Consider the following 16,355-nt stretch of genomic DNA (forward strand, 5'->3'; position numbering starts at 1 on the left):
ACTCAATTGTTGTTTTTCGGAATTGCAAAAAATGTTGTATGGAACTCGTTGCAAAACTTGATTTTTTCAGCACTCTTCGTATTTATCCAACTCGGTGAACCTCGTTGTGCGACTCGTGCTGAAAAAATCTTCTTTTTGCAACTTGTTGCATAAACTACTATTACGAAAGAAAAGTTTTGAAAAAGTTGGTCGTCGTCAATTATGGCCGTTCATCGTCACCCGCTCCTGACACGGACGATAAAACAAAGAGAAATGCAAAAAGAAACTTTTTCAAAACTTTTTTTTTTTTTTTCGTAAAATCGCGATAGCTTGTGATGTTTATAAGCAAACCCCTTATGTTTTTATATCACAAATTTTGTAATTGTCTGCTCTACAACTTTGTATAACATTATTACACTCTTAAAAATAACCCTGCAAAGTTAGAAATAACACGAAATTTTAAAATGAAAAATTATGTTCTAAATGAAAAAATGACCCCTCTGGGTCAATGTAGATTCGAAAAGTACATTAAATTTCCCATAAAATTACATGTTTAAAATCTTTACAGTCGAGTAACAGAAAATGGTAGAGTTTTTAAAACTTTTTTAAGTGTTTTTTTCGATGAAAAATACGTTTTTTCGAAAATCTGAGTACGCCATCAAATCGGGCGTCTAATTTTACCTAAAAGTTTCTTTGATATTCTCGAAATCCTCCAACCGTATTTGAATATAAATATATTTTTTATTTTATTGTAGGAAACCAGAAAGGAAACTTTTTAAAGCATGGCAATTTTTTTTTCGCGAAACACGAGTTTTTGAAAATAAATCATGATTTTTCAGAACAAAATGTTTTGCAAGAAATCGATCCGTAAAGTTCTTACTGATGTACACATTTATATTTTATATCATTTTTTTATTTTTTTGACAGGCTTATATTTTACAAAACTTTGGATAGGAATCAGATTTTTAAAAGCAACTTCTTCTTAATTTTTTTATGTTAAATCCCCATAATTCGTGAACGTTTTAAGCTTTTACATTTAACGTTAAATTTTATTAAGAAAAGAAAGATTGAATTTTTTAATGTTACCAAATTTACATCTTTCCTAATTTGAAAAAATATCGAAGAGCTTAACATTGACGAGAAGCAGGATTTTTATAACAGTTTGAGAGAATTTTGTTCAGCTCAATTTCAGAATTGAATTATATTGTTTGCATATATATGTTATTTTTTTAAAAACTGAACTTGTAGGTGTTATGTGTTTTGGCCATAAGGGTGTCTCACGACGTGTTAGGGTGGTCCGAAAAAAGGCAAATGAAAGGAGATAAGTTGACCTTTCAAAAAGAAATAGTAAGAAGTTTCAAAAATCTAGCCTAACATATGAAAAGGTCGTATGAAACTCTAAAATGCAGTTTCGACGGTGTCTGGACCAAAGAGCCTATGTCTGGAAATATTGTTATCGGATTCCTCGGACAATTTACGCAACATACTTAAAAATAGGAGGAGTTCATTCACACAGCAGTTGCCCCGACCCCTCTTCGATTTGCGTGAAACTTTGTCATAAGGGGTAACTTTTGTCCCTGATCACGAATCCGAGGTCCGTTTTTTGATATCTCGTGACGGAGGGGCGGTACGACCCCTTCCATTTTTGAACATGCGAAAAAAGAGGTGTTTTTCAATAATTTGCAGCCTGAAACGGTGATGAGATAGAAATTTGGTGTCAAAGGGACTTTTATGTAAAATTAGACGATCAATTTGATGGCGTACTCAGAATTCCGAAAAAAAACGTATTTTTCATCGAAAAAAACACTAAAAAAGTTTTAAAAATTCTCCCATTTTCCGTTACTCGACTGTAAAAAAATTTGGAGCATGTCATTTTATGGGAAATTTAATGTACTTTTCGAATCAACATTGACCCAGAAGGGTCATTTTTTCATTTAGAACATTTTTTTTCATTTTAAAATTTCGTGTTTATTTCAACTTTGCAAGGTTATTTTTTAGAGTATAATAATGTCCTACAATGTTCTAGAGCAGACAATTACAAAAAAATTGATATATAAAGTTGGTCGTCACCGATCATGGCCGTTCATGATCACCCGCGACAAACACGGACGACGAAACAAAGAGAAACGCAAAAAGTAACTTTTTCAAAACTTTTTTTAGTAAAATCGCGATAACTCGTGATGGTTACAAGCAAACCCCTTATGTCTATATATCAAAAGATTTGTAATTGTCTGCTCTAAAACTTTGTAGAACATTGTTACACTCTAAAAAATAACCCTGCAAAGTTAGAAAAAACACGAAATTTTAAAATGAAAAATTTTGTTCTAAATGAAAAATGACCCTTCTGGGTCAATGTAGATTCGAAAAGTACAGTAAATTTCCCATAAAATGACATGTTCCAAAATTTTTTACAGTCAAGTAACGGAAAATGGGAGAATTTTTAAAACTTTTTAGTGTTTTTTTTCGATGAAAAATACGTTTTTTCGGAATTCTGAGTACGCCATCAAATCGGGCGTCTAATTTTACATAAAAGTCCCTTTGACATCAAATTTCTATCTCATCACCGTTTCAGACTGCAAATTATTGAAAAACACCTCTTTTTTCGCATGTTCAAAAATGGAAGGGGTCGTACTGCCCCTCCGTCACGAGGTATCAAAAAACGGACCTCGGATTCGTGATCAGGGACAAAAGTTACCCCTTAGAACAAAGTTTCACGCAAATCGAAGAGGGGTCGGGGCAACTTTTCCCGATTTCGTGTGAGTTGATAGAGAATTACCCTTATATTTCGCGACGGAGACGTTTAGCTGCTCAAAATTGTAACTTATCTCATAAATACCAACTAATTAACTTATAAACTCGAAAGATACAGCTTTTAATGCAAAACAGCCTTGACCAACCAACCAAAGCGTCTCCAACTACAGTTCCACCGATAATAAGCAAACAAAGTCTGTAATTAGTAGTCCTCGGGCATAATTTTACCAACTTTATGAGAAATTGTTATTCTTGGGCTGCAACTAGTTGTGCACATTTGTTCTGTGCGGTCCTCGAGGGGGTAGCAACTTTCTTCCTCTCAGGAGGAAGCATTTAATATTCATGGCACTCCGCTCTCACTCTCTATCCCTCTGGCCATTTCTTAGTTTGCATTCTGTAAAGTGAAAACTGCTTAAAACTTGCTCGCAAGTTGTGTGCTCTCGGTCTAGAATTTGTAGTTCGCTGGAAACCACTCTCCACTGGACCCTGGTTGTGTGTTATTATTCGTTCAATTTCTACGAATTGCCGGATAAGATCTCCATCCAGATGCTGCTAATGCAATTTGCTCGGTCGACTGCACATTGCAAACTCCGCCCGTCCCGGGCTTTGAGCTTCGTAAATCATACGCGGGCAGACATAAATTCCAACTGTGTTCAAATACAAGAAAACAATAAATCTCAACACCATCAATTACCGTTCACCATTCCGCGCAATTTACGTGAGGACTCGTCTTCATTTGTCAGAAAGCAATCGCATTGTGCTTGCGTGGGAGAAGCGATGCACACTGGGTTAGAATGATACTAAATTTTTCGGGGAAATTCGAGATACTAAATTTTCCCTCCACCATAAACTAGTGAAAATCTACGACCGCGGAAAGTTTCACATTCCTGGCAAAAGTCGGACAGCAGCCAGCATATTTCGTGTGCTATCATGTTGTCCTGGCCAAGTGGCCTCCACAGGTCTTCTCGGAATGCCAGCCAGCAGTGGTGATTCTTTGGCAGTGATAACGCAACCTGCTGCTTCCAAAAAGAACCAGCTGTGAGGGAGTTAAAAATGAACTGAAAGTTTCCGCTCTTTCTACTTCTTTTCAGTAGCTCTGGCAGCAGCCTGGTAAGAAAACAGCATTTTCTACCTGACTATTTTTTTTCCTCTGTTTTTACTTTTTACTTCTTTCCTGCAGGAATCCAACGGGGGTGAGGGGAGGAGCTCAGGAAAAATGCTTTTTGCTCAAGTGATGGTGGAAAATATTTCGACGCAGTGGAAAAAACAGTGGAGCTGTGTGCGGAAGGAAAAATAGTGGGGCTAAGGCAAACAAGTTGGATCGTTAGGTAAAGTTGATATTTGCCGTTGCACTTTTGAGATGTCTATTTTCATTGTAGTTAGTTTAAGCGTTTTTTATTTCTTCTTTGACAGCTGAGCGCTTGCAGAATGCATCGGGGTGGAGAGGAACTGGCTTGTTTTGAGTGGAAAACTTTCACCGTTGCATCAAGTTGGGTTGATTGGATTGGTATGTGTTTAGGTAAAAATAATCTCATTTTTTTGTGTCGATTTAACTTTAACTCTTGAAAACAGAGCATTAACTTTTCTCTCCTTATTAATGGCAACAAAAAAATGAATTAGTACAATTCTCTACGAAATAAGCATTATTTAAAAAAAAAATATATATGTTGTAGTTATGAAACTGGCTGAAACTTCCGTATCATTTTCCATACAATTGTATCCATGTTAAAATTGCTTGTTGAAAATTCAAAATAACTTTGAAGTATTTTTTTTTATCAATTTGGTGTCATCGGCAAAGTTGTATGTATGGATGCTAGAGGTGGGCAAAAAAGAGCGAGACGCTCAAAGAGCCGTTTCACAAAAAAGAGCGATCGAACCATGGCTTACTAAAAAAGAGCCGTGGTTCTTTTTGAAATTCCGGTCCTTTGAAAGAACCGTTCCAAGATGGAATAATACTGGAATAAAGAGCGAAAGAGCCGTTTAAAAGAGCCTCTTTTTTAATGAGCGAACGAAAATGAGCGGCTCCTAAAAGAACGGGTTTGCCCACCTCTGATGGATGCTTCTTTAAAAATAAAAAAGGCGAGTATTTTTTGTGAAAAAATTGTGATATTTAATAAAAATCTCATTCCTATTTTTTATATAACATCAAATATGCAATCAAAATGTATGGAATTTATAAAAAAAACAAATGAAGGGAATTTTCACAGTTCTTCGTAAACGTTTTTGCTATTTGTAAAAGTTAAACTGGCTATAAATTAAAAACAGTGCCATTTATCTAAATTTCGCTACCGTACCTTTTGAATGCAAAATCAACTTTATATAAAAAAGAGAAGCAAATAAAATTGAGATTTTTTTGAAATATCACTACTTCAAAAAAAACTTACTCGCTTTTCTGGATTTTCAAAGTAGCATTTTATGTTTCCTAAAACAAATAAAAAATAGTTTTTCAGGGAATCAAGCCAAAATATCCATGTGTTTTCAAAAATAAAGAAAATTTGGTTACATGATTTTTTGGTTTATTTTTTTTTGATTTTTCAAATTTTGCAGTTTCGCAAGAATTAACTGAGCTGTTTTTTAAACAAAAAATATCAAATTATGTTTCTGGAATATACTAGACCAAACGTCTAGCTAACAAACTCTAAATGACAAACTTAGCTTTTTTCTGATGATAAATCTTATCTAAATGGTGATTATCCAATTAGTTTATCAGAATAGAGAATATAGTGAAATGTTTTTCTCTGATAATTGTTGGCCAACAATTATCAAACATTTTGTTTCAGATTGAAAATTTGTTAACCATTTTATATTTTTGTTAATAAATTTATCAAATTTTAGAGTAAATTTTATGATTTTTTCGGAGAATCTGATGGAAACATTTCCAGACATGGGCTTCTTGGTTCAGACATGGTCAAAATAACATTTTAAATTTTCATACGACTTTTTCAAATTTTAAGATTAGTTTAGTCCTCCATTTCGTTTATTTTTATTTTTTAATTTTCATGGAATTTTCTGACCAAATTTGGGCATTCACAAAATATGTTGGTGTTGCTAATCAATATTTTGCTGTAACCTTCTCGGTCTTTTGCTGCCCTAGGTGCGCTGATCTCTACAAAATCGGTCTTTTGTTTTTTTTTGTATTTTTAAATGTTGTGCCTTCGGTATGCCCAAAGAAGCCATTGTGCATCATTAGTTTGTCCATATAATTTACCATACAAATTTGGCAGCTGTCCATACAAAAATGACATATGAAAATTAAAAAATCTGTATTATTTGAAGGAATTTTTTGATCAACTTGGTGTCTGTAGGTTAGGACTGCACTGAAAAAAATTATACAAGGTATTTTTTAAGTGATTTTAAATTTCACTTTAAGTCACCGAAACTTGATGTGCAAAAATAAAAACACTTTTTTTTGTTTTTTTTTTTAATTTTCTGACATCAAATGCCATTTTTTCAGAAATTTCCAGAATGTGTAAAAAATCTTTGACCGAGTTAAAAAAAATTGAATTTGCAATCTAAAAGTATTTCAGTTCAATTTTGATAAAGTGCACCGTTTCATGTTAATTTTTTTTTTAAATAGTCGCAGTTATTTGCCCACTTTTGAATAAAATATGTATTAAAAGCTTCTCTATATTTGCTTTCTTGTACTTTGTTGATACTACCTTCAATTGTTGAGATATAGCCATGCAAAGTTTTAAAAACAGGAAAATTGATGTTTTCTAAGTCTCACCCAAACAACCCACCATTTTCTATCGTCGATATCTTAGCAACTAATGGTCCGATTTTCAATGTTAAAATATGAAACATTCGTGAAATTTTCGGATCTTTTCGAAAACAATATTTATTTTTTTAATCAAAACTATTATTTCAAAAGGGTGTAATATTGAATGTTTGTTTTTCAGTCAGATTAAAAAATATAGAAAAAAAGCAAAGCAATCCACTTTAACAACCCCCGGGTCTTTTGTGGTCTCTGTTGCAAGTTTCTGCTCATTTCTAGGCGTCCGAAGGTTATGTGTGGTGAGTCACTCAAAACCTCTTTTGCGCTAATGGACCGACGTTTTACTTTCTCATCCGATAGAAGGCGTGATCAGGCAAATCTGGTCTCGAAAAATGCCACCGGGTCCGTCTGGTATTGAACCCAGGCCATACTGGGGTGAGAGGCTACCACGCTAACCACTGCGCCACCGGACCCGGCCGGGGAAAATATAGAAATTAAAATTAAATAAAAAACGTTACTTAATCCACCTTTAGGTGGTTGGTGCCTTCCTCATATTCATAAAGTCAATACATTCAGGAAAAATAGCAACATTCCCCCTTAACATGTTTAACAAATCAACTTTATTACTCATTTCTTTTGATATGGTTCGCAGACCATCAATATTTCTGGCTCATCGGCAAGGTCTGATAAAAAAAAACCTATCCAACGATAGTTCGCATGGAAGATTCAGACAATATTTTTATCACAATATCTGAAATCAAACCTCTAAAAAGTGTATAAATAACACTTAAGTGCCAATAACTTTTAATAGGGTTGCCAGATCCTTGATGTTTTAGGCTCATTTGGAAGGTCTTTCGATTATCTAACTAACGATGGGTCGCATGATAGACCCGGACATCATTTTTACTGAAATATCTGAGATCCGGCCTCCAAAAAGTGTATAAATAACACTTAAGTGCCAATAACTTTTGATAGGATTGTCAGATCCTTGATGTTTTAGGCTCATTTGAAAGGTCTTTCGATTATCTAACTAACGATGGGTCGCATGATGGACCCGGACATCATTTTCATTGAAATATCTGAGATCCGGCCTCCAAAAAGTGATTAATAACACTTAAGTGCTAATAACTTTTGATAGGGTTATCAGATCTTCAATGTTTTGGGCTCATTGGAAAGGTCTTTTTAATACCTTTCTGAAAATGTATAACATGACAGGATTTCTTACAAAAACCACCCTTTTTACAATCTTCCGGACATACGCCAAAATCGTTTTTTTAGCATAACTTTTGAAGTACTTTACTAAACATCATAATTTTCAATAGGGACTTATGGGACCCCAAGACGAATCGAATGAGACCAAAACGGTTAAAATCGGTTCAGCCAGTGCTGAGATAATCGAGTGCATATTTTTGGTGCACAGACCAACATCCCCACACACACACACACACACAGACATTTGCTCAGAATTTGATTCTGAGTCGATAGGTATACGTGAAGGTGGGTCTACGAGGTCAAATTAAGAAGTTCATTTTTCGAGTGATTTTATAGCCTTTCCTCAGTAAGGTGAGGAAGGCAAAAAGCCCGATATTGTAAAGAATTTCTAAGAATAAAATAATTATGAAGTTTCTGATCTCTGCAAACATATTTAACCGCTTATTAAAAATATATCTCTAAATTGTCAATTGATTGGGGTTAAGGAAAAGGAAAGTGGAAATTTAAACATAATTTTCTAATTTGAATCATCATCATTCATTCATTCTCCGGGCTGGTATACCAGTGGGATAATTTTAAATCTTCGAACTTTTAACCTCTAAATCGCTTGATTTTGAAAGTATTTTTCGGAAAGTTCAGCAATTTTTGTACAAAGCTCCACTGTGGCGATTTTCCTCAAATAAAGATAGTACATCTAACCAGATACTGTCGTCTATCAAAAAAAAAAAAATTAAAAAAAAATCCTGTCATTCTAGCAATGCACGCGCCACTAAAATTGCAAAGCATTATTCTTACTAAAAATTCGCTGAAATTTCCGAAAAAAAACTTCCAAAAGCACACGATTGAGTTTTAGGGGTTATAACTTCGAAAAACTGTTGAAAAAAGTCAAAATCATACATGGATACATGCAAACCACTTATGTTTAGACATTAACATTTTTGAAATTGTTCGCTCTACAACTTTGTAGAATATTTATGAACTCTCAAAAGTTACCCTGGAATATCACAAAAACATGTTACCGTAAACTGGGGTGACTTTGATAGGATTTCCATTTGTTTTTGGAATATTTTCCAAAGGTTTTTCTCAAGATTATTATTTTTAAAACATGTACTGGGGTAGGCCACACAAAGTCCATGCACTATTTTGGAAAAAAAACTTTTTTCAATAGTGTTTAGAAAAATAATCAAGTTAAAAATTGTTAGTTTATATTCCGGGGTGACTTTGATAGCCATAGTTTTTTTTGTTAAAATCATATTTAAGATGTTCAAACTTTATTTGTACGTTGAATTTACCATCACTAAAGTAGCTAATATAGTTTTTAAGAAAAAAATCAATGTTTATGTTTAGTTAACTAAGTTTATAAGCTTTTTAGCAAAATACATATAAATTTCAGGTAAAATTGTTAAAAAGTTGGAATTTTGCCTGAAATTTGTTAAAACTAGTTTTGTTTGTAAAATTATCGATTTATATTGCATTTTATACTAAATTTGAAGCACGAATCACAAGTTTTCACATTTTACATGAAATTTGTTCAACTGAAATTGAAACTTGAAGATTTTTTTTTTAATTGTGTTTCTAAAACACATATTATTTATTATTTACAAACTTATTAAACCTTCTCCTAGTGGAAAATTGTCCAAGGAATCCGAACATGCATTCTGTTTTCTGATTCAAAATCATGTTTATTCTGAATATCATGACACTTTGAGAAGTTTAAAATAATGGCTTTCATCAACATTTTCTTAACTAACTTTTTGAACTTTTCAAAATTTTATGAAAAGTTTTTCTTGAGGTACTTTGAGCACTTCTTCACCACAATCAGTATGATTCTAAACCATTCCGTAAGTATTTTAATTGTACTCTTCATTTTGCGAAAAAATCGCGAACCTTTCAAAGCCACCCCGGCCATCAAAGTCACCCCGTTTTACGGTATTTTAATATGATTTTTTTTAATCCAGATGAAAAAATGATCTCAGTGAGCAGTTTTTGCAGATTTGAAATGACATTAATTGTTTCACGTTTTTATACAGTTGAGCATCGGGAAATAGCAGCGTATTGAAATAATTTTCAACTTTATTGATGAAAAATACTAAAAATAATTTTTCATTTTGAATATGCTATCAAATTAGGCGTCCAATTTTACACAAAAGTATCTTTGACACCAAATCATCCATTCCTGAACCCACAGTTGATTATTATGGCAAATTCAACGTTCTTTCAGAATGCGTAGAAATATTGAGGTGTTTTCTTTGGTGTGAGGTGTGTCAGCCAAAAAAATAAAAAAAAAGAATCGTCAATCCGTTGTATCCTCACGGTAGAATGTGTCCTTTGCAATTAGTTTTAGATCTATTTTTGATTTGTAGTCCAAAAGTATGATTTGATTAGACATGGAAAACACCGCACTAGATGTCACCTAAACACTTATCAATCGTTAGCTTAATATGGTTTTGATTGATGTTAATTATGAAATTCGATTATTACACGGAGAAAAATCATTTCCCAAAATCGTGAAAAAGCGTTCATGAAATTCGGAACCACGAACAAAGTTTTCAAATTTCACAGTACGCACAAAAAAAAAAAAAAAAACGCAATTTCAATACTTTTTTCGTGAATTCAAATTTCGTGAACGCTTGTTTATGATTTTTTTTTCCGTGAAGTCAACATTTTAAAACACGAAAAATACAGTTCTAACTTGAAATTTTAGAAGCTGCTCCAGTTGCACCTGCGAAATCTAACTTTTGCAACGCAATTACGGCAAGCTTCAACCATTATAAATTGCCACACATGCACCACCTGAAGATGATACTCTTTTAAAGCTTTCAATGCATATAAGCGCTGCTCATTACACGGAACAAATTCTGCAATTGCAATTTTCCGGTGCGCCCAATTCCGCTGGCAGCAGCTTAAATTAAACAGCACTCCTGTCGCCACCAGAACGAGCTCAGAAAGCTCAGCAAAATGGCCAAACCTTGGTGTGTGTGTGCCGTGCTTTACCTCCCTATCCGGAGGGGGCTAACCATAAATTATTCACTTTAATTGCACTGTCGTCTTTTGGCAATTGTGTGTGTGTGCGGTTGAGTGTCTTTCCCTGAGAGTGGAAAGTCTTGCTATGGACTCTTGGTGGGAGGTGGGGAGAGAAAATGAGCATTTTCGCACATTCAGCCTGTCTTTGCCGCATGCATGCAAAACGAGTGCAACAAATGCCACGTGTGCAGAGCTCTTATTGCTTTGAACAGGGTGACACCACATTTGCACACTTTAATTACACTCGCCACGTGTGAGGCTGTCTGTGGGAGGCTGGGAGGAGATGTTTAATATTATCCTCAGTGCCTCTCGTGGGTGTCATTCTTCTTTTGCACACCAGAGTTGTGAAAAGCGAATCCTTTAGAGATGTGCTAGGAATTAATGGTGCATTATGTGCTTTATTTGATGTCAGGGACTAATAATAATATTCACAATTTTACTATTTGGCAATCATCTTGAATTACATATTCCGATTTAGGACATTTTTAAAGTTATAACTGAACTTAACGCCCCAAAAATAGAAAACAAATAAAAAATATAATAGTGATTCTCCAAAATGATTTTTTTTTTGCGAAAACATCGTATATTTGGATTGAATATGCTTTCAGAATTGATGACTACGGAAGTCAACAAGTAATTGTAAACATAAATTAATTATACGAATTGCACCACATTTCAATTTTAATTTCGTGGAAGCCACCACACTTGTTCAAACAGCCCCAGTCGTCCTGAAATTGGTCATCATTTCAAAAGATGGTTAATACAATCTCGATTCACGGGCGGCACGCTTTCAGACACACCCATTTTCATTCTTTTACTGGCAAATTTCCCCCTTTTTCATGAAATAAAATTAAATCTCAAGGGAAACGAAATCAACAAAAAAAAAGCTCACTTCGCTAATGTGCCCGTCGATTTCCAGCGAGGCGCAAATGAAAAGACAGCTTGCGGAGAGAAACAAGGCACAAAAAAATCTCCGCTCCGATAACAGAATCTAATTTTTTCTCGATTTGAAAGCACTCCAAAGTTCGATTCGATTGGCCGCTGATTGCACTTTTGATGTGCTTTCGTTTTTCGTCACCATCCCTTCGACCACTGGACGTGGGAGCTGACCGAAAAAATAAAATAATTCCGGAGACACTTTGCCTGGGAAACCGTTCTTCCGTGGCCAGCGTCAGGTTTGGTTTTGCTGGAAAAGTTTTCCTCCTCCTCCCACTCTATTTCCTTCTTTTCTTGGTAACTCCACTTATTGCCAGCGCTGCTGCTGTCTCGTGGAAATCAAAATGGAAATAACTCACCGTGAAATGGGAGGAAAAGAAGGAAAAAACTTTTAGCGTGCAGAGGTTTTTTTTGGGTTCCCGGGAAAAGGGAGAGAGAGAAAAAGGAAATTTGCGAAAGGAAAGTTTTGCACTGGCCATTTGAATTTTGATTTGGTGCTTTTTTTTCCTTTCTCTGCAGCTGCTTTTCGAGCTATTGGTTTATTTTATCATCTTCGGAGTATTGGGAACCCTCGGTGGGAGCATTAATTTATTTCAAAAGTTGAAGCCAATTTCACACACTGGCAATGATTTGGTAATTGTGTTTTTTTATTGCTACTTCTAAAGGTTATCTAACTGTTCGAAAAGTTTTTCATATCCGATAAAAAGCTGGATTCAACTAGAATGTGTCTCCAAAATGATCAAGTTCAGTTTCATTATTTCACCATGAATTTAGATTAATTTACACAAACAAGAGGCGAACATACACAATCATTTATATATTTTTTTGCCAGTACGGAAATGTTCATATGTTAGTTGGTTCAATGATTCGGCCCTATTTCCATTGGTTCAAACACATTATTTTGCAAAACTTTTGATAGAAACTTGTTTGCTCACTTTATACTGAGCTGCTTAGTACTCGATTTCAAAGTGCTGAAATGCCAACATAAGGTGCTCGATGGACCTTCAAGCTGTTCTCTTAGTAATAAAATAATGTGTAAGAATATAAGAATTTATTAATAACCTCGCTTGATTAGCTGTATTATGTGTCTTGAGGTATTTTAAGCCTTTTTGACAAATATGTCAAAAAATAGCCATTAAAAATCGTGAGTGATGAGATTTTTTGAAAAAAAAATAGTGGTAAATGTTTTTTTTTTGTATCGCGCATAGAGTTTGCAATTCATCATAAAACCAACTTTTCGCATGAGTTGGAAGCTTGAACATTTACCTATGTTATGAGTTAAAAACAAATTTATGTTGGCATTTCCAAAATATCAGAAATAACTTTTGTTCTTCTTCCTACAGTTTTACATAAAACATGATTGAAAGTAACGAGTTTTGTGTGAAATAAATTTAAAACTTTCAATACCGGCATCAGGGGTGACATTGGGTCTGGGGGGTGAGATTGGGTCATACAAAAATTCAGAAATTTGTATGACCCAATCTCACCCCCCAGACCCAATGTCACCCCTGTTGACGGTACCCATATTTAAACCAAAACAAAGCTTTTTTAAAAGCATGTAATTTTGCAGGCTTGTCATACAAAATGAGCAAGTGAATACAGTCCAGACTCGATCATCCGAAGCCTCGATTATCCGAAGTTTCGATTATGCGAAGTTAGATTATCCAAAGGTTTGTATGGGACTTCGGATAATCGAATCACGAACAAAAAAAAATTTTTTTCGTTATTTTTTATTTTCTTACTTTTAACATCAAATTCGAGTTCTGCGACCCCATTTTAGTCAAATTTGAATAGTTGATTGCCTATAAAATTAAAAAATGCTTTTTTCAAGATTTCATTACCGCCAGTTTGGGCGTCATCTTGGATTTAAAAATTCTACATCACATTGGAGTAGTTTAGGGGTCATACTAAAGCTCAACAATCAAAAATAAGACAGCGAAATTTGTTTTTTCGTGATTCGATTATCCGAAGTTTCGATTATCCGAAGTGAAATTTTGCCAAGGCCTTCGGATAATCGAGTCTGGACTGTATTCAAAAATCTATATCTTTATAAGTAATTTTTCGATCAATTTGGTGTCTTCGGCAAAGTTGTAGGTTATGTTTTTGACTGTGAAAAAAGCCTTTTTAGCACACAAAAACACTAAAAAGTAAATCTTTCCCTGTTCCTGAGGGGAACACCCGTGAAGAGTATCGGGGCCGGCATTTACAAAGCGGATTCAGTGACAGTTCATTTATCAACTTAATGTTAACATGATAAGGTAAAACATTTAAAAAGGCCATATCTAGAGTTTTTTATGAAAAGGTCCTTTAAGCTATTGTGTTTCATATGTTTATAGGACCTAATACAAAAAAGTCTGGATATGAAAAGAGCCAACGTATGAAATTTTTTACAGATTCCTCGGAAACTTATCGTTACATACTCAAAAAATGAGAGGAGTTCAAGTACGGGATTCCGAGATATGATTTTTGAAAATAAAAACTAGGTTTTTCGACGGGATTCCTGTTCATGAATTCCCTTTTTGTTTTATGTTACGTAAAAAGGTTGAGAAAATTCCCTTTATTTTGCTTTTTGCCTTTCTTACAAAAGAAAGGTTTAAGGTTTGCTTTTGGGAAAACGCATTTCTCAGAAATCTTAAAAAATTCTTGCACGGCGAGGAACCGTCCCAGGAAAAAATCCTATTACTAAATTGAAGGTTTAGATGCGCTCTTTCGATTGAATTTTGGCCCGAAACCCGGAACTCAAAGTCTGATTTAGAGCTCTTTTTCTGAAATACTTGAGCGATGTCTGTATCCGCTCCTAAAAATTTGCTTGTTCCATCATTGGAAAACCGCTCGTAAAACCCACAATTTTTATAAGTCAGATGTGTAGCCGTGGGGTCGGAAACGAACATTTCATTTTTCGATTCACAATTTTCGACCAATAAATGTGGTCAAAGCCATTTTTACAGGTATTTTTTGGACAATTTTACAGATAACACTATGAAATTAAAAGAATTCAGTGTCAAACAAAAATCCATTGGATAAAATGCGCCATAAACTGCTTGGGCCCAAAATTTGAAGCTTACTGAACATCAAATTCAAAGTTCTAGCTCATTCTCGATCGAAAGATCGACAAGTCGTCAAGTCGAAGCGTAAACGCCAGCTCATTTACGCTTGCGCGTTTAACGCTGCGCGTGAAAATGTTCTTTCTGGCTTCTCATAATAGATCGACAAAGTGCAATAGCGATACATATTTTTTTAAGTTAATCATAGACTAAAATTAAAGACTGAGTACCCTTTATTTTTTTCTAATAATGTCAATCCAATATGTTTTTCTTAATTAAATAACCCATAATGTACCTTTGAAATTAAAAAAATGGCATTTGAGGTTTAGCCTAAATATATTTGAAGCTTTAGGTCAAATTCTCACTGGGTGGTATCATTTTGTTTCTGAAAAATTAATTGCACCAATATATTTGTCGGAGTTTCATCATTTTTTAAGAAAGGCTCTATTTCACCTCTGGTGATATTAAATCGGGTTTTTCCGAACATTGTTGCTACGGCCTTGATACAGTTGATACAGATAACATGAGATTTTCTTACTTTTTGCCTTCATTTTTTGATCATCGATATCTCGGGAACTAATGGTCTGATTTTCAACTTAAAGATTTGAAACATTCGAAAAAAAAAAAATTATAATCCTTCTGACATATTTCGATATTTGAACATGATAGGGGATAGGTTTTTCTCTTTGTGAGCTTCAATAGAAAAGCTTTTTCTTTCATTGCTGATTATTATTATTAAATGTATTGACAAAACTAGTCGCAACTCTTTGAAATAAGTAAAGTTCAGTCTTTAAAAATAGATGAAAATCATAAACATACCTCTTTCCTAGAAAAAAAACTTTCCTCCAATCCTAGCAATTTCGACATTAACTTACCTTGTGTTGAAAATCACTTGATTCATACAAAAACGGCATTTCACAATACAGTGGCGAATAAAACTTCAACTCGCTGCCGTTTATTTTTAATGGAATTTTTATTAAACATTTCTCTTTTCATGTTACAGTTTGTGTTTTCACTTTTTTTTGTCACTTTTTCATCCATTATTTTACAAAACAATTCGTTATAAGTTAAATTCTGTTCTCATCTGCATGCAGCTCACTCGCTGGTCTGCTTATTTGCCCCACTTTTTTTGTTTTACTCTGTGTGTATATATCTATTTATTTTGCATTCTTGCGCTCACTCTGACCTCGATTCCGTTTTCATCTTCCTACAGTGGGAAAATATCAGCCTTCCAGGCTGGTTGGCTTTTTCTCTGTCTTCTCTCAAAATATACACACACAGGTACCTGCTCCTTAACGCACACAGATACACACACCGGGGGAGCAGTTGCTTCGCAACTGTTGCATCTCATTTGGGTTTTGGCTTATTTTCATGCAGTATCGTGTAGGAAACGGAAAACGGCTCCCCTTTTTGTTTAGCTTTGTTTCGATTCCATGTTTAAAATATCTGCTGTTTTTCTTTTGTTTTATTTATGTAAAATTTTCTATTTTACTTTTGTTTCCATTTCGGAGTGTGTATTGGTTACTCTTCACAAGAATGTTTTTTTGTTGTGTATTTGTAATTACTTCTATATGTACACTTACAGCATTTCGTTTCTAACGAGTGAGTTATCACAAAAAGTAACCTAAAAACTCCTTCACTAGAATCAGTGGAACGATCTACCTTTTTGAAAAGGATTGAAACTCACGGGATAT

The sequence above is a fragment of the Culex pipiens genome, chromosome 2 (genome assembly GCF_016801865.2).
Source record: "Culex pipiens pallens isolate TS chromosome 2, TS_CPP_V2, whole genome shotgun sequence".
Classification (NCBI taxonomy): Eukaryota; Metazoa; Arthropoda; class Insecta; order Diptera; family Culicidae; genus Culex; species Culex pipiens.